This window comes from Mobula birostris, chromosome 5 (assembly GCF_030028105.1).
Source record: "Mobula birostris isolate sMobBir1 chromosome 5, sMobBir1.hap1, whole genome shotgun sequence".
Classification (NCBI taxonomy): Eukaryota; Metazoa; Chordata; class Chondrichthyes; order Myliobatiformes; family Myliobatidae; genus Mobula; species Mobula birostris.
In genome coordinates, this window is record NC_092374.1 from 87,048,512 (window position 1) to 87,066,844 (window position 18,333).

Consider the following 18,333-nt stretch of genomic DNA (forward strand, 5'->3'; position numbering starts at 1 on the left):
CATCCATCATCAGAGATCCCCACCACCCAGGACATGCTCTCTTCTCACTGCTGCCATCAGGAAGGTGGTACGGGAGCCTCAGGACTCACACCACCAAGTTCAGGACAGTTCAGGCCCTCAACCATGAGGCTCTTGAACCCAGGGGATAACTTCACTCGCCCCATCACTGAACTGTTCCCACAACTAATGGACTCTTCATCTCATGTTCTCAATAGTTATTGCTTATTTACTTATTATTATTGCTTTCTTTTTCTATTTGTATAGTTTGTTGATTTTTGGACGCTGACTGAGCTCCCAAGTTGGTGTAGTCTTTTATTTATTCTATTATTGAGTTATAGAGCATGCCCACAAGAAAATGAATCTCAGGGTTGTATATGGTGTCCCTGATAACAACATTTATTTTGAACTTTGAACTTCACAAGATAAACAAAATTATACACAACTTAGAAGTGGTAGAGGCAGGTTCGATTTCGTCATTTAAAAAAAATTGGATAGGTATAAGGACAGGAAAGGAATGGAGGGTTAGGGGCTGAGTGCAGGTAGATGAGACTCGGTGAGAGTAGCGTTCGGCACGGACTAGAAGTTATATGGTTATATGGAGCACAATTAAACAAAAAAAAAAGTCTGCTTCAGTGCAAAGTGACAAAATTGTCATAGTGTTCCCAAACTGTAGTAATTAGGATTGTAACACACGCAAAATGCTGTAGGAACTCAGCAGGTCAGGCAGCATCTATGGAGAGGAATAAAGTTCAAAGATTCAAAGTACATTTTATTATCAAACTCTTCTTCCCCACAGTCACGAAACAAAGAAATACCGTGGAACCTGTTCAAAGACAAACATCAAACCCCCTCCCCCCCCATGTGCAAAGAAAAATCACACAAATGGCAACAAAAGAAAAGAGTGAACACACAGAATGTAAAACAGAAAATCAAGAGGCATATTTCAGTTCAGTTCAGCTCAGTGTTCATTATCTGCAGCCTGCCCCGATTCAAGAATCACCCAAAAGTAACAACAAAAAAAAGTGACCAGAACTAGAACACATCATTAAAAACTGAATTAGAGTCCAAATCTACAATCCATGCCAATTAAACCTTGTTCCAGCCACATTCATCAACAGCATTGGGAGAGAGACGGGGGGAGAGAGGGGGGAGAGGGGGGGGGGAGAGGGGGAGAGGGGAGAGAAGGGGAGGGGGAGAGAGGGGGGAGGGAGAGGGGAGGAGGGAGAGGGGAGGAGGGAGAGGGGAGGAGGGAGAGGGGAGGAGGGAGAGGGGAGGAGGGAGAGGGGAGGTGGGAGAGGGGGGAGAGGGGGAGAGGGAGGGGGAGAGGGGGAGAGGGAGGGGAGAGAGGGGGAGGGGAGAGGAGGAGAGGGGGAGGAGGAGAGAGACGGAGAAGGAATGATCTCCAATGCAAGGATTTTTCCTCAGGAGTAGTGAGTGAGAGACTGCTACATGCAGACACCCTCTCCGGCAGCAGTGAGTGAGAGGCTGGTAGACAGTGTTGAACACTCACTTGCTCTCTGCACCCAGTTTCAAGCTGAGAACCCCTCATCAGGACCCAGGAGAGGAAGCAGGGGAAACCAGGGAGAACATGAAAACTCCACACAGACACACACAGCACAGCGCCAGAGGCTGGATCGAACCGAGCTCTCTGGAACTGTGAGGCAGGCTAGCGGCTCCACCCGCTACACCACCAGAGTTAAGTAGAGCTCTCAAAGGACTGGCTGCTCTTCCTGTCTCTGACAGCAGTGAAATAGAACATCCTGCCCTTCTGTCTGCCGAGTAGAGATAGCGCCTGTCACTACTGTGACAGGGAGAACATTCCACAAACAAGAGCAAGTCCAAACACCACTGGCTCCTTATCGAACTTACAAACAGTCCCAGCAACATGAGATGCTGGGAACTGGAGCAGAAAGATAATCTGCTGGAGGAACTCAGCGGGTCAGGCAGCAACTGTGGAAGGAAATGACAATGAATATTTCGGGTTGAGACCCCACTTCGGGACAGATTTTCACAAGACAGCCAGTATAAAGAGGTGAGGAGGAGGGTTGTGACAGGAGTTGGCAGGTGATAGGTGGATCCAGGTAATGAGGGGTAATTGACAGGCGGTTTCAGGTGTGGCAGAAGGGGGAGAGGCTTGAAGGTAGGAAGTTGAGCAACAAAGAGTTATAGGGGATGGGACGATGGGAGAGGGAGATGGTGAGAGGAACAGAACAAGGGAGGAAAGGCAGGCAGAGTGAGATGAATTGCAAATGAGAGGAACTGCACCTCATGTTCGGATCGGGTGGTTCCTTACCCTCCTTGTCTGCTCAGCATCCCACCCTCAATGAAGGCAGTGAAAGAGAGATAGAGAGGGAGGGGAGGGGGGAGAGAGAGAGAGAGAGAGAGAGAGAGAGAGAGAGAGAGAGAGAGAGAGAGAGAGACACACACACCCCTCTGTTAGGTCATCCCAAGGTAACCTGTTGTTGAGGGAGCTGACCGCAGGGATACTCTGCCATTGGCTCTTTAACCCCTTTCCCCTTTCTGACTGTCATCCAGTTTCCTGTGTCCTGCACCTTGTGTGTAACTACCTTTCTTCATAGTCATACTTTATTGATCCTGGGGGAAATTGATTTTCATTACAGTTGCACCATAAATAATAAAATAGTAATAAAACCATAAATCATTAAATAGTAATATGTAAATTATGCCAGGAAATAAGTCCAGGACCAGCCTATTGGCTCAGGGTGTCTGACCCTCCAAGGGAGGAGTTGTGAAGTTTGATGGCCACAGGCAGGAATGACTTCCTATGATGCTCTGTGTTGCATCTCGGTGGAATGAGTCTCTGGCTGAATGTACTCCTGTGCCCAACCAGTACATTATGTAGTGGAAAGATGGCATGCAACTTGGACGGCATCCTCTTTTCAGACACCACTGTCAGAGAGTCCAGTTCCATCCCCACAACATCACTGGCCTTACGAATGCCCTGTCTATCAGCCCTTCAGCCTCCCGAATGATCTAGAGTTCATCCAGTTCCAGCTCCAACTCCCCAACGCGGTTTGTTAGAAGCTGCAGCCTGATGCATTTCTCGAGTTGTGGTTGTCAGGGACACTGGCGATCTCCCTGCCTTCCCTGTCCGGAAAGAGGAGCATTTCACTTTCCTGCCTGGCATCTCTACTGTCCTAGCTGTGCAGATACAGTGGCATGCAAAAGTTTGGGCACCCCTGGTCAAAATTTCTGTTACTGTGAATAGCTAAGCAAGTAAAAGATGAACTGATTTCCAGAAGGCATAAAGTTAAAGATGACACATTTCTTTAGTATTTTAAGCAAGAAAACTTCATTTCCATCTTTTACAGTTTCAAAATAACAAAAAAGGAAAAGGGCCTGAAGCAAACGTTTGGGCACCCTGCATGGCAGTACTCAGTAACACCCCCTTTGGCAAGTATCACAGCTTGAAAATGCTTTCTGTAGCCAGCTAAGAGTCTTTCAATTCTTGTTTGGGGGATTTTCGCCTATTCTTCCTTGCAAAAGGCTTCTAGTTCTGAGAGATTCTTGGGCCGTCTTGCATGCACTGCTCTTTTGAGGTCTATCCACAGATTCTCGATGATGTTTAGGTCGGGGGACTGTGAGGGCCATGGCAAAACCTTCAGCTTGCTCCTCTTGAGGTAGTCCATTGTGGATTTTGAGGTGTGTTTAGGATCATTATCCTGTTGTAGAAGCCATCCTCTTTTCATCTTCGGCTTTTTTACAGACAGTGTGATGTTTGCTTCCAGAATTTGTTGGTATTTAATTGAATTCATTCTTCCCTCTCCCAGTAAATGTTCCCCATGCCACTGGCTGCAGCACAAGCCCAAAGCATAATCGATCCACCCACGCGCTTAACAGTTGGAGAGGGGTTCTTTTCATGAAGTTCTGCACCCTTTTTTTTCCCAAACATACCTTTGCTCATTGAGGCCAAAAAGTTCTATTCAAAGAGTTCATAGGAACACCTAAACAAGCCTGATGCATTTTGGAAACAAGTCTTGTGGACTGATAAAATTAAAATAGAACTTTTTGGCTGCTTTTACTAATCAATTCCAAATGCTGAATGCGTTCTATTATGCTGCCATGACAAACTACTGCCTTTTATCCTCGGGCAGGGGACCTGATTGAAGTCCCCTCCTCTCCAAGCTTCTGATGTCCAGATTGGCTGCTGGTCAAAGCTCTATACACATCTATAACCTGCAGCTTCAGTGTCTCTCTGGTGACTTCATTCACAGTCACAACAGTAGTAGTGGGGATAAGCTCCTACTACCTATCAAATGTTCCCAATGGCGGAGGTCTCAAACAGCATCTGACAACCAAGTCCATTTCCTGGCCTTCACATGTGGCTTGGCTACTAAGCCCGGCAGTATCATTTCTACTAGTAGGAGACGGAGCAAAGGCGGGTTACAGGTGCCTTAAAAACAGTCGCTTCAGGCAAATGTCAGTCGTCAGCTGTGGTTGGCAGCTCACGCAAGAAAAGGAAAGCTCTGATCTCAAACCTCTGCTGCTATACCCACTGATGGGAAGGCTTCAGGAGTAAACCCCCAGGGAAAAACCTGGAGCTGAATTCTTTACGTTGAGTTCAGCGCTGACTGGCAACTCCTGCAAGGCTGCTGGTGCCGAACTGTATTGGTCTCTGCCGTTCCTTTGGGTTCATCAGATGCATGGAGAGAGGAAGCTTGCTACTTGGGCAACAGCTTGCTCTCCATATTGTACTGCCCAAGCTTGTGTATCTAAACAGCTGGGACACAACATCCATGGTCGACCCTGGCCAATGGAGGCCTCATATAGAAATTAATTTTCACAGAGGGACTCCCTGCCACTGAGGATGAAGGAAGCCGAATCAGTAAATGTATTCAAAATGAAGGTGAGCACATATTTGACAGATCGAGGAATAGGGGGACATGGGGAACTGGCAGAGAACAGGAGTCGAGAACATCATAGATCGGCTGCGATCATGTTCGGCACCAAAGGGCATCAAAGGACATAGGGAGTCTACAGAAGGACTTGGACCAATTTGGGAATGGGCGAAGAAGTGGCAGATGGGATACAGTGCAGGGAAGTGTATGGTCATGCACTTTGGTAGAAGGAATAAAGGCATAGACTATTTTCTAAACAGGGTAAAATTTCAGAAATCAAAGGTGCAAGTGGATTTGGGAGTCCTTGTGCAGGATTCCCTGAAGGTTAACTTGCAGATTGAGTCTGTAGTAAGGAAGGAAAACACACTGTTGGTGTTCATTTTAGGGGATTAGAATATAAAAGCAAAGATGTAATGCTGAGACTTCATAAGGCATTGGTTAAACCGCGCTTGGAATATTTTGAGTGGCTTTGGGATGTGCTGGCACTGGAGAGGATTCAGAGAAAGTTCAGGAGAGTAATCCAGGGAATGAAGGGGTTAACACATGAGGAGTAGTTGATGGCTCTGAGTCTGTACTCACCGGAGTTTAGAAGAATGGGGGGGGGGATCTCATTGAAACCTAACGAATGTTGAAAGGCCTTGACAGAGTGGATGTGCAGATGGTGTTTCTAATGGTGGAAGAGTCTAGTTCAAGACAGCACAGCCTCAAAACAAAAGGATGTCCCCTTAAAACAGAGATGAGGAGGAATTTCTTTTGCTGTGGAATTCGCTGCCACAGACAGCTGTGGAGGCCAAGTCATTGGGTATACTTACAGTTAAGTTGATAGGTTCTTAATTAGTTCCAATAAACTGGACTGGTCAAAGAACATTGAGGCTGTCTACAAGAAGGGACAGAGCTGTCTCTATTTTCTGAGGAGACTGAGGTCCTTTAACATCTGCCGGACGATGCTGAGGATGTTCTACGAGTCTGTGATGGCCAGTGCTATCATGTTTGCTGTCGTGTGCTGGGGCAGGAGGCTGAGGGTAGCAGACACCAACAGAATCAACAAACTCATTCGTAAGGCCAGTGATGTTGTGGGGATGGAACTGGACTTTCTCACGGTGGTGTCTGAAAAGAGGATGCTGTCTAAGTTGCATGCCACCTTGGTCAATGTCTCCCATCCACTACATAATGTACTGGGTGGGCACAGGAGTACATTCAGCCAGAGACTCATTCCACCGAGATGCAGCACAGAGCGTCATAGGAAGTCATTCCTGCCTGTGACCATCAAACTTTACAACTCCTCCCTTGGAGGTTCAGACACCCTGAGCTAATAGGCTGGCCCTGGACTTATTTCATAATTTACTGGCATAATTTACATATTACTATTTAACTATTTATGGTTCTATTACTATTTATTATTTATGGTGCAACTGTAACAAAAACCAATCTCCCCCGGGATCAATAAAGTATGACTATGACTATGACTATGACTCGTAAGGGCGACAAATGTTACGGGGAGAAGGCAGAAGAATGGGATTGAGAGGAAATATATATCCACCATCCAGACCATGGTCCCTTCTCTCTACTAACATCAGACAGCAGTTACAGGAGCCCCACCAGGTTCAGGAACAGTTATTACCCTCCAACCACCAGGCTCCTGAACCAGTGTGGATAACTTCACTCACCACACCTCTGAACTGATTCCACGGCCAATGGACTCTCTTTCAAAGACTCTACAACTCTTATTCTCAGAATTATTTACTTTTTACTTGTGTAATTTATTGTCTTTTGCACATTGGTTGTTTGTAAGTCTTTGTTTATGTATAGTTTTTCAAAAATTCTATGTTTCTTCACCTTCCTATAAATGCCTACTTAAAATGAATCTCAATGTAGTAGATGGTAAAATATGTGTACATTGATAATAAATTTATTTTGACTTTAACTTTGAAATGATTGAATGATGGAGCAGACGCGATGGGCCAAATGGCCTAATTCTGCTGCTATGTCTTATGGCAGGGGTGGTCAACCTTTTACATTCCATACATCAATTTCTTCACGCATGAGTTCAGATGCGCCATACAACTCTTGTACCCCCATTCAATTCTTGTAAAAATATATTAATATAGACATATTTAGCATTTTTACATGGTATATTGATTTAATATAAAAACTAGATAAGCATTACTTACCTTAATGAGACTTTTGAGTCTGTTTTGATTTCACCAAGCTTTTTTAATGTTTGGAGTTAAATTAGTTACTGAGAGCAGCAGAGAATTCTTCAAATTTGAATCAGTCAATCACAACCTCGTTTTGTTTTTAATCAATTTCATGGCTGAAAATGCTTGTTCACATCTGTACGTCATTCTGAAATGACAAATATAACTCTGAGAAAATTTTCTTAGTTCTGGAAGATGTTCACGGTAATGATTGCCAGAAATTAATCATGTCAGAAGCATTTGGGACTGAGAGAAGCTCATCAAATTTCATGTTCAATAGTGAATTTGTTTTCAAGTTAATAAGTTCCATTTTATGTTACTAGGCATCCATGATTTTTTGTTCACTAAAATGGGTTTATAAGTGCAAGTACGCAGGCTTCTTCTTTAGCAAAATCACGAAAACGACTTTCAAATGACTCTTGCAATAACCTGATTTTTTCAATATATTTTGTAAAATTGCCATTATCTTCAGCACTCTGCTCTCTTAAGTGTGGAAACTGGCTCAAATCCTCATTTTCTAACTGAGAGGTGAACAGTTTTAACTTCATCTTGAATGTACTGATATCATTTACTAAGTTAGGAAACAATTTGTTCTTGCCCTGGAGTTTCAAATTTAGATCATTGAGATGGCTGGTAACATCAACTAAAAATGCTAAATCAAATAGCCAACTATTATCTGTCCTCAGGCAGCTCATTTTTCTCTTCTAGAAAATTATGAACAGTATTTTTCAGTTTCCAAGATCTACTCAGAACCTGTCCTCTAGAAAGCCAGCACACCTCACAATGAAGGACGAGATAGCCATATTCCAAATATATTTCACAATATTCTCTGAATTCTCACCTGTTTAATCCTCTTGCTCTAATTTTATTCACGCATTTCACAACCAGTAACATAACATACTGCAAATTTAAAGTTTTTCCACACAGTGACTCTTGGCGTATAATGCAGTAATATTTTAGTAGAGGATGACCTAAAAAGTTTTCAAGCAAAGTTGTAGTCCAAGCGGCTTTACCTATCATTGACGGCGCTCCATCAGTACAAACGCCGATGAGTTTACTAGAATCTAGATGTATATTTTCTAGTCATGATTTTACTTTGTCAAATATGTCTGATCCTCTTGTTTTTCCATGAAGCGACTCAAGACCAGTAAGTTCTTCAAAGACGCTAAAATGATCATCAATTCCTCTTATAAAAATGCTTAACTGGGCTACATCACATATGTCAGCAGATTCGTCCAAAGCTAAAGAAGAGAAAGTACAAGCATGGACAAGGTCTTTCAGTTGCTCAGATACATCATGACAGAGTTCTTCGGTGCGTCTCTTATCTGTTCGCTTTGACAGAGCAATTTCGTCTGCCTTTCTTTCGCTATTTTTATCACCAAGACATCTTGCAAATATTTGGAGATAAGGCTTATCAAATCTTCTCCATCAGAGAAAGACTTCCATTTTTTGGCCAACGCTAAAGCAATTTCGTAGGAGGCTTCTGTCATTGCCAAACTTTCACAACTTCTTTTAACAAATTTATATTGTCTTCTTTTGATTTCTTCCTTTTTCTTGATCACATATTCTTTCCGTAACTCAGACCCAAGCACTAGCTTCAGTTTCCCTTCTATTTCAGTCTGATCTTGTGTTTTATAGTGTCTATTAAGATCATGTCTTCTATTATGTGAGAAAGTGTTTTCACAAACAATGCACAACAGTTTTCCTGACGGACCCGCTATAAATAAGAACTCATTTTCATTGAATTCATTGAATTCACGCTTACTATCACTTTCTGCTTTTCTTTTGCTCATTTTCTTGTGCACTGTGATGGGTAACTGAATGTAAAAACAAGGTTTAGTTTTCAAAAAAGTACAAAACTGCAAATGTTGACAAAGGACGAACAAAGCTCAACTCCGTAGTGCACGAGTGTCAATTGTAAACTGACCGGCAAAAGACTGCGACGCATCGCTGGTGCAGACGCCTGGCGCCTCAGGATCAAACAAGTACCAAACGTGTGTTGAACAGTTATGGAACCACTGCAGAACAAAAGTCCTTCTTTCCTAGTTTGACATTGATCATTTTTTAAAAAATTGAAAACAGATTAATGTGAAAGAAGATAACGTTCACGAAAAGATGTGCACAAAACAATAAAATCACTAAAAATAGTTGCTAAGTTTTAGATTTATTCTCAGTAAAACCCATTTCTAGCTCTAAGCTACTTGAATTCCTGTCTTAGTTTTTTTTTCTACAAATCGGTTTTTGGTTAATACTTTTTGCGTGAGTAAGCTTACTTTATTATTATCACTGGGGTGCAATGCGCCACTTCTAATCATCCAATGCGCCACTTTTGGCACCTGCGTCATAGGTTGGCCATCCCTGTCTTATGGTCTTATTTTATTTTATCTTTTTGTATTTAGAGATACAGCATGGAACAGGCCCTTCTGGCATAGTGAGCTGCTTGGCAACACACCTATTTAACCAACCGTAATCCAGGTCAATTTACAATGACCAATTAACCTACTAACCAGTACATCTCTGGACTGTGGGAGGAAACCAGAGCACCTGGAAGAAACCCATGTGGTCACGGGGAGAACGTATAAACTGCTTACAGCTGGCACCAGAAGCAAACCCTGACACCCTGGGCTGTAATAGCATCTGTAATAGCATAGTCTGCTACACTACCATTGAATGTTGTAGCAGGCTTGAGGGGCTGAATGGTCTTCTCCAGGACACTTTGTTGTAATGTAAACAAAGTCACCAGAGAGACACTGAACCTAGTGGATACAGAAGTGTTTTATACAACAAAATGAGACACTGTCTGAGGAAGAGGCCTCTTCGACCCAATATTATATGACATTTTATATGTTAAAGATCAAAGGTAACAGCAGGACAATTCTATAGTTACAATGTATCTACAATGCTTCCTTTGAATTACATATAGTTTTCACACACCTCCTTCTTCCTTGCACCCACACTCTAGACACCCAAAGTGAATGTTAATCAGCACTGTCTAGTTTTCAACCAACTGGTGTCCTCAGTCCCAGGAAAACTGTTTTTCAGAGCTGCATTTTAAAATTAATCTACAATCCATGACTAAGACAACTGCGCTACTCCAAAGAGCACTATATGAGATCAATTTTACCCTCGGCCATTAGGCTCTATAAAGAGTCAACTTATAGCCAGGGAAGTGATGATCCACTCCTGTTAGACTGTTGGTGGTAACTTATTTTTATTTATTCTTCTTTCTTCTTGTTGTGGTCCGGTCCGTGAAGTCTGCATTCTGGTTCACAGTCTGGTCCGTGGCCTCCGGACTCCAGGTCTTCCGGCTGTCCCTTGTTTCAGTTGGGCTTAATCATAGGCACCTGATGCTCATCTTGCAGCTGGGAATATAAGTGGCCCTGGGTTTGAGTGTGGTTCCTGGTTTGTCTCGTCAGTATCCCATCCTCGCCTCTGTGGGGTAAGTCAGGCCATCTTTGCCATTACCCTGAGGCTGGACTGTTCCCTTCCCTTCCCCTTCCTTCTGAAGCCTTGCCTGCAACCTGTGTCTGGAGCCTTGCCTGCAACCTTGACAAGTTCAACCACTGGAGCGAGACCAGAGCCTTGCTGTGTCAAGATAAGGCACCGTCTATCATTGAGTTGGAACTGCCTCTGTGCCCACACCTTTGCTAGGTAGGTCAGGCTGTTTGCCACTACCTAGTGTTGAGAACTGTCTCGTCGTGTTCAGCATTCTGTGTAGAGTCCTGGCCCCAAGTCCAGTTCCCAAAGAAGGGTCCTGGCTCAGTGTTCCGTGTCCCTGTGTTCCTGTCTCTCAAGTCCAAGGCTCTGTGTTCCGATGCTCTAGACCAGGGTTCTGTGTTCCTGTCCTCCCCAAGACCAAGGCTCTGTGTTCTGCGTTCCTGTCGTCCAAGGCTCAGCTGTTCCTGAGTACCAAGTCAAGGCTTCATGTTCTCGTCCTGCGCTGGAGTTCCCTCGTCCTGCGCTGGAGTTCCCTCGTCCTGCGCTGGAGTCTCTCATTCTGTCCTGTAGCCTCACCTAGTCCTGTCTCCCAAGACCAAGTCATGTCTTCACCTAGTTCTGGAGTCCGAGCCCCAGTCAAGACCCAGGTTCTGGGTCCTTGTCCAGTCTCTGGCTCAGAGTCTGAACCCAAGCCTCATCATGTCCTCACCTAGAAGAACCCAAGCCACGAAGAACCCAAGCCTCGAGGAACCCAGGCCATGTCTAGTCCTGTAGCCACGTCATGTCTTCACCTAGTTCCAGGCTCTGAGCCCGAGTCAAGACCCAGGTTCTGGGTCCTTGTCCAATCTCTGGCTCGGAGTCCAACCCGGGCTCCTAGTTCCCAGTTCCTAGTCCTGGTCCCGCTTGTCTAGCCAACGTCCCAGCCCAAGTCTGTGTTCTTGTCCTAGCTCTCTAGTCAAGTCCGTTCCTAGTACTTCAGTGTCTGTGTCTTGCACTTGGGTCCGCTCCCAGTGCCCCCCCCTGCCATATGACTCTTCTCTTCTAATATTGTACTTGTAATGCTACTGTGACACTGGGATTTCCTTTGGGATCAATAAAGTATCTACCTATGTTCATGCCTGAAGAACGGCTGTTGTTGAATTTAATTATTGGTTATATATCCTAACTCCAGAATATGGCCTAATGCACACAAGAACAAAGCTCCTGGTTTCTTTGCTCATCTGTGTGTTTTCACAGGTACATCATAGAGGGATCAGAAATGGAGAGAGTGAGCAATTTCAAGACCTCTGAGGATCTGATATGGTACCAACATGTTGATGCAGCTACAAAGAAGGCAAGATAGTGGCTATACTTCATTAGGAGCTTGAGGAAATTTTGATTCGTCATCTAAAGCTTCTACAGATGTACTGCAGAGAGTGTTCCAACAAGTTGCATTACTGTCTGGTGCGGAGGGGGGCGCTGCTGCACAGCATTGAAAGAAGCTACAGAAAGTTATAAAATCAGTTAGCTCTATCATAGTATCCAAGATAACTTCAAGTAGCAGTGCCTCGGAAAGGCCGTGTCCATTATTAAAGATCCCCCACCACCCAGGACATGCCCTCTCCTCATTGTTACCAGCAGGAGGTACAGTGATTCAGGAACAGCTTCTTCCCCTCTGCTATCCGATTTCTGAATGGGCATTGAACCCATAAACGCTACCTCACTTTGTAAAATCATCTCTGCGTTTACACTATTTTTGATTTAACCATTTAATATACATATAACCACTTAATGTATATGATTAATTTATTTTTTCTATATTATCATGTATTGTACTGCTGCCTCTAAGTTAACAAATTTCACAACCTATGCCAGTGATACTAAACTTGATTCAGATTCTGAGGTACTACACAATTATGAAGCAAATTGCATCCAGTACAAGGTAGTCATGCCTTACAGGGTTATTAGTCACATCTTTGCTTGGAATCCTCAGATAAGCTGTGACATGTTTCCTTTTACTGCGCAGATACTCCACCTCCTGGATGCATTTACTCTCTTCCTCTCTACACATTGATCATACCTGCTGTCAAATCCCAAACAGCCTCACACCCATTCCTATCAAAAGCAAACAATATGATTCACTTCAGTTAGATCAGGTGCTGGGAAGTGAGGTTAGCAGAGATGGGTCCTTAATATTTGGCATGGACACAATGGAGCAAAGAATCTATTTCCATACTGTGTACTATTCCTCTTCCCTAATAGAGGATATCAGAATCAGGCTTATTATCATTGACACGTCATGAAATTTGTGCTAACAGTACTGTGCAAGACATTAAAAAAATTACTAACACAAGATTCCCATTTCTTTCTCTCACCTTATCTCCTTACCTGCCCATCACCTCTCTCTGGTCCTCCTCTCCCTTCCTTTTCTTCCATGGTCTTCTATCCTCTCCTATCAGATTCTCCCTTCTCCAGCCCTTGATCTCTTTCAACAATCAATTTCCCAGCTCTTTACCCCACCCCTCCCCCTTTCCCAGTTTCAGCTATCACCTACCCCTCCTGCCACCCTCTTGCTCTAAAGGGTTTTGGTCCGGAATGTCAACTGTTTACTCTTTTCCATAGATTCTGCCTGGCCTGCTGAGTTCCTCCAGCATTTTGTGTGTGTTGCTTTGGATTTCCAGCATCTGCAGATTTCTTCATGTTTGGGTTATTTTCTAGACTCAGAGAGTCAATACTGCAAGGAACAGACCCTTAGGCCAAGCAAACTTGACCAGGACTCCACACCTGTCCCATTTGCTTGCCTGCATTTGACCATATCTCTCTGAACCTTTCCAACCATGCATCTGTCTAAGCATCTTTTAATTGTATCTGCCAACCAAAAATATCTTCTTAGCATTGTGTTTTTATTGATCCAGAGGAATTAAGAGCAAGGAGATAAACTGGTCTTTAATTGACTGGTGGGTTTACAAGAGATTCTGTAGATGCTGGACATCTACAGTAACGCTCACAACTTGCAGAAGGAACTCAGAAGATCTATCTTTCTATCTACATTTATTTATCTATCAATTTATTGTAACTTTACATAATTTTATACCAAATGCTAGAGGAACTCAACAGATCAGGCAGCATCCATGATGAGGAATAAACAGTCAACATTTCAGACCGAGGGTCTCCAGCAAGTTGTGTATGTTGCTCTGGATTTCCAGCATCTGCAGAATCTCTTGTGTTAGTACAAAGATGAGAAAACCTGCAGAAAATCCAAGCAACACTCACAAAATGCTGAAGGATCTCAGCAGGCCAGGAGGCATCTTTGGAAAAGAGTAAACAGTCGATGTTTCTGGCCCAAGGACTGGAAAGGAAGGTGAGAAGTTGAGGGAGGGTTGGAAGAAGTACAGGGTGGCAGATGATAGGTAAAAATGGGAGAGGGGGAGAGGTGAACTGAAGAGCTGGGAAGTCGATTGGTGAAAGCAATAAAGGGCTGGTGAAGGGCAATCTGATAGAAGCGTACAGAAGGCCATGGAAGAAAGGGAAGGCGGAGAAGCACCAGAGGGAGGTGATGGGCAGGTAAGGAGAGAAGGTGAGAGAGGGAAATGGGAATAGGGAATGGTGAAGGAGGGTGGGGCATTACCAGATGTTCAAGAAATTGATATTCATGCCATCAGGTTGGAGGCTACCCAGACAGAATATAAGGTGTTGCTCCTCCAACCTCAGTGTGGCCTCAATCTGAAGTAGAGGAAGCAATGGACTGACAAGTCGGAATGGGAAGTGGAGTTGAAATGGGTGACCACCAGAAAATCCCGCTTTTGTGTCTGACAGAGTGAAGGTGCTCAGCGAAGTGGTCTCCCAATTTGCATCAGGTCTCACTGGTATATAGGAGGCCACACCAGGAGCACAAGATGGAGTGGATAACCCCAACAGACTGGGAGGTGGAGTGTTGCCTTACCTGGAAGGACTGTTTGGGGCCCTGAATGGCAGTGAGGGAGGAGGTGTGGGGGCAGGTGTAGCCCATGCCACCTGCCACCTTGTACTTCTTCTTCATCCTCTCCCCCCCCCACCATCTTCTTTCTCTGACTTCTCCCCTTCCTTTCCAGTCCTGAAGAAGGGTCTCTGTCCGAAACGTCAACAGTCTAATCATTTCCATAGATGCTGTCTGACCTGCTGAGTTCCTCCAGCATCTTGTGTGTGTCACTTTAGAGAGAAAAAACAACGATCCACAGGACTGGGATGAGAAATCCGTCAAATTCCACACTTACACACAGACGGCGCCGAAGGTCGGGGTCGGACCGTGGTTGCCGGCGCTGCAGCAGCTCTATACGCTAAGCCACCTGAACAATAGCGTTCTTCTCAAAGCTGTGAGCCACCCGGCAATAATTTACTCTCTCAGACAGACATCACATGGTCAGGGTGTGTGCGGTGCACTTCGCTTTGCTATAACACACCTCCCTTTCCAGAGCGGAGTAAAAGGGCTAAACTAAAACGGGGCGCTTACGCCACAGACTTCCTCCTGAATTCAAGTCCTTCTAAAATACGTAAAAGAAAAGAACCACACCAGTTCCCACAGAATCTCACTTCCTCTCATTGATCAAGGAAAGGGGATACGCTGGTTTAAGGGGAAATGGTTGTGTTTTTAAAGAAGAACCCGGTCTGTTTGTACTGCAGCGAGTTTCAGACTCTGGGAACGAGTGCGGGGAGGTAGGATGGAATTTTGATTTCGTTTTTCCTTTCGAGCCTGCTTCTCTTTAGGGCAATTTAACGATGGGTTGGGACTGACGAAACTTTCCCCAACACAGATGGATTGAAGTTGCATCATTTGTAAAGTTACTTTGTGGGGGCTTGAGTGTTTTGTTTTGCAAAGTGACTTGTTCCTTGGAAGTGCGAGATTAATTGCGAACTGTCTGTCTGAATCTTTGGGCTTTCTCTGGGGAGGATTTGTTTCAATCACGCTCGGACTTGTCCCAGTTCTGGCAGCACTCAGTGCCAAGGGGGTTGCTTAAAGTGTCCCGCTTGCCAAAAGGAGTGAATGTTTTCGCCCACAGCCTCCTTTTTCCAGATTCCCGCCTTGATGAAGTCCGGGCCGGCCACCAAGCTCGGCTTTAAGCGAGTCCACATTTCACCGGGAGGTGGGCCGGAAGAACGTGGGGGCGGCTGTCCAAGGCGGTGAAGGCTAATCAAATTGTTTGTCAGCTGGACGGGAGATTGTATTCGGCAGCAGGGGCGAGGAGTCGCCGGGCTCCCAGACGAGTCGCTGCTGAGATGGAGGTGACACGTCGGGGGCTCGGTGTTTCCTGAGGAGGGAGCATGGGTGTTTGAGGGGGGGGGGAGCGCGCGCACTTGTGGAGGGTGGGGGTGCGCGCACTTGAGTTGTGAGGGTTCAGAATGAAGAGTTTTGTGTTGAGTTGGATGTTGGGGAGACGTGGGTGTTGACAGGTGGGGGTCCCAGCAGAGCTTCACGTATCCCTCACTGCGATCTAGACTGCACCACCATTTATTGCCCATCCCTCATCTGCCCCTTGAGAAGGTGGGTGTTGAGAGAGTAAATCTCCTTCTTCAAGCAGCGCAGTCCTTCTGGTGAAGGGGCTCCCTCTAAGCTGTTCCAGGATTCAGACCCATCCATGGTCAAGGAATGGCGACAGATCTACAGCTCACTAACACCAGAAAATCTGCAGATGCTGCAAATCCCAAGCCACACGCATTAAATGCTGGAAGAACTCAGCAGGTCAGGCAGCATCTATGGAAAAGAGTGAACAGTGGGAGTTTTGGGCTGAGGCCCTTCATCAGGACTAGAAAGGAAGGACGAAGCCACAATAAGAAGGTGGGGGAGAAGAGGAGGAAGTACAAGGTGGCAGGAGATGGGTGAAACCAGGAGAGGGGGAGGGATGAAGTAAAGAGCTGCCAAGTTGATTGGTGAAAGAGATAGGGGGCTGAAGAAGGAGCAGCCTGAAAGGAGAGGACAGAAGACCATGGAAGAAAGGGGAGGGGTGGAGCATCACAGGGAGTTGATGGGCAGGTAAGAAAAGTGAGAGAGGGAAACAGGAATAGGGAATGGTGAAGGGGGTGTGGGGCCCTTGCCAGAAGTTGGAGAAATCGATGTTCATGCCATCAGTTTGGAGGCTACCCAATGGAATATAAGGTCTTGCCCCTCTAACCTGAGTGTGCCCTCACTGTGGCAGTAGAGGAGGCCTTGGACTGACAGATTTCTAGGTCAGTGCGGTGATGAACCTGTAGGTGGTGGTGTTCTTCTGCTGCCCCTGTCCCAGAAGGTGCTGTTAGGTTACCCCAGTGAGTAGCCAGTATGAATATTGTAGGTAGGCACCCTAGTGGTGGAGATGGTGAACATTTAGGGAAGCAGTTGTATGTATCACCTTGAGCAACGCACACAAAATGCTGGAAGAACTCAGCAGGTCAGGCAGCACCTATGGAGGGGAAACTGAGACCCTCCTTCAGGACTGATGAAGTGTCATCTGTTTATATCCCTCCATAGACGTTGCCTGACCTGTTGAGTTCCTTCAGCATTGTGTGTGTTTTGCTCAAGATTTCCAGCATCTGCAGAATCTCCTGTGTCAGGCTGTGCTTTCTTCTCAGTGTTGTCCTTGGGCAGGAGGTACAGGATAGGTTCTTGATTAGTAAAGGCATGAAAAGATACAGGGAGATGGCAGGAGAAGAGTTCAGAGGGAAAATATATTTACCATCCAGGCCATGCTCTGTTCTCACTACTACCATCAGGCAGGAGGGAGAGGAATCTTGGGTCCCACCAAGTTCAGAAACAGTTACTGCCCCTCAATGATCAGGCTCTTGAACAAAGGGGGATAACTACACTGACTTGCCCATCCATTGAGATGTTATAGTCATAGTCATACTTTATTGATCCCAGGGGAAATTGGTTTTTGTTACAGTTGCACCATAAATAATTAAATAGTAATAAAACAATAAATAGTTAAATAGTAATATGTAAATTATGCCAGGAAATAAGTTCAGGACCAGCCTAATGGCTCAGGGTGTCTGACCCGCCAAGGGAGGAGTTGTAAAGTTTGATGGCCACAGGCAGGAGTGACTTCCTATGATGCTCTCTGTTCCCACAAGCAATGATCTCACATTAATGATTCTTTAGCTAATCTTCTTGTTATTTATTGCTTTTTTATATTTGCATTTGCACAGTTTGTTATCTTCTGCACTTTGTGGATGATCTTTCATTGACCCTGTTATAGTCACTATTCTATAGATTTGCTGAGTATGCCCACATAAATTGAATCTCAGGGTTATATATGGTGATAGATATGTACTCTGATATCAAAATTTACTTGGAACTTTTCATTGTCTCAGAGCTATCTACTTTTTCCTAGTCTTTGGGTGTAGTTTACCATTGATCCTATTGCATTTCTCTTTTCTACTGTGAATGCCTGCAAGAAAATGAATCTCATGGTAGTATATAGTGACAGATAGGTACTTTGATAAATTTACTTTGAACATGTCCCAGAATGTTGACTCATCCAGCCAACTACCTCATATTCTTTCCCACTCCTGACTCATCCCTTGAAAATAGCAGAACTGAATAGGAGGTGAATCGCTCTCCACAGGACATCTGAGCCACAAGCTGCTCTCCTGACCATATTGCGCGTGCGCGCGTGTGTGTGTGTTTCAGATGTGTCAGTGGTGATCTCAATAATACCATTCAATGGTCTGATCATTCAATTTAGTATCAGTGTATGTATACAGTATACATCCTGAAATTCTTACTCTTCCCAGACATCCATGAAACAGAAGAAAAACTCCAAAGAATGAATGACAGGAAAATGTTAGAACCCCAAAAGCCCCCCTTCCATGCACAAGAACCAGCAAGAGCATCAACCATCCCCCTCCCC

At 44.9% G+C, this 18,333-nt stretch overlaps 2 protein-coding genes across 5 annotated transcripts in view; one reads left to right on the forward strand and one right to left on the reverse strand.

Annotated features, from left to right (window-relative positions):
- The window catches only part of LOC140197842 (vigilin-like), a 269,622-nt gene extending 254,717 nt beyond the window's left edge, over positions 1-14,905 (reverse strand). The window contains exon 1 of the mRNA XM_072258336.1: positions 14,728-14,905. The gene's annotated coding sequence lies outside the window, so the exon portion shown is untranslated. The remainder of the gene's footprint in view (positions 1-14,727) is intronic.
- A 28-nt stretch (positions 14,906-14,933) lies between these two features.
- The window catches only part of LOC140197843 (rho guanine nucleotide exchange factor 15-like), a 92,723-nt gene continuing 89,323 nt past the window's right edge, over positions 14,934-18,333 (forward strand). For 2 of the 4 annotated variants that reach the window (XM_072258341.1, XM_072258339.1), the window contains exon 1: positions 14,936-15,166. The gene's annotated coding sequence lies outside the window, so the exon portion shown is untranslated. Of the gene's footprint in view, positions 15,167-15,572; positions 15,734-18,333 lie in introns of those variants that run through there. The other 2 variants (XR_011886036.1, XM_072258340.1) reach the window with 2 other exon arrangements.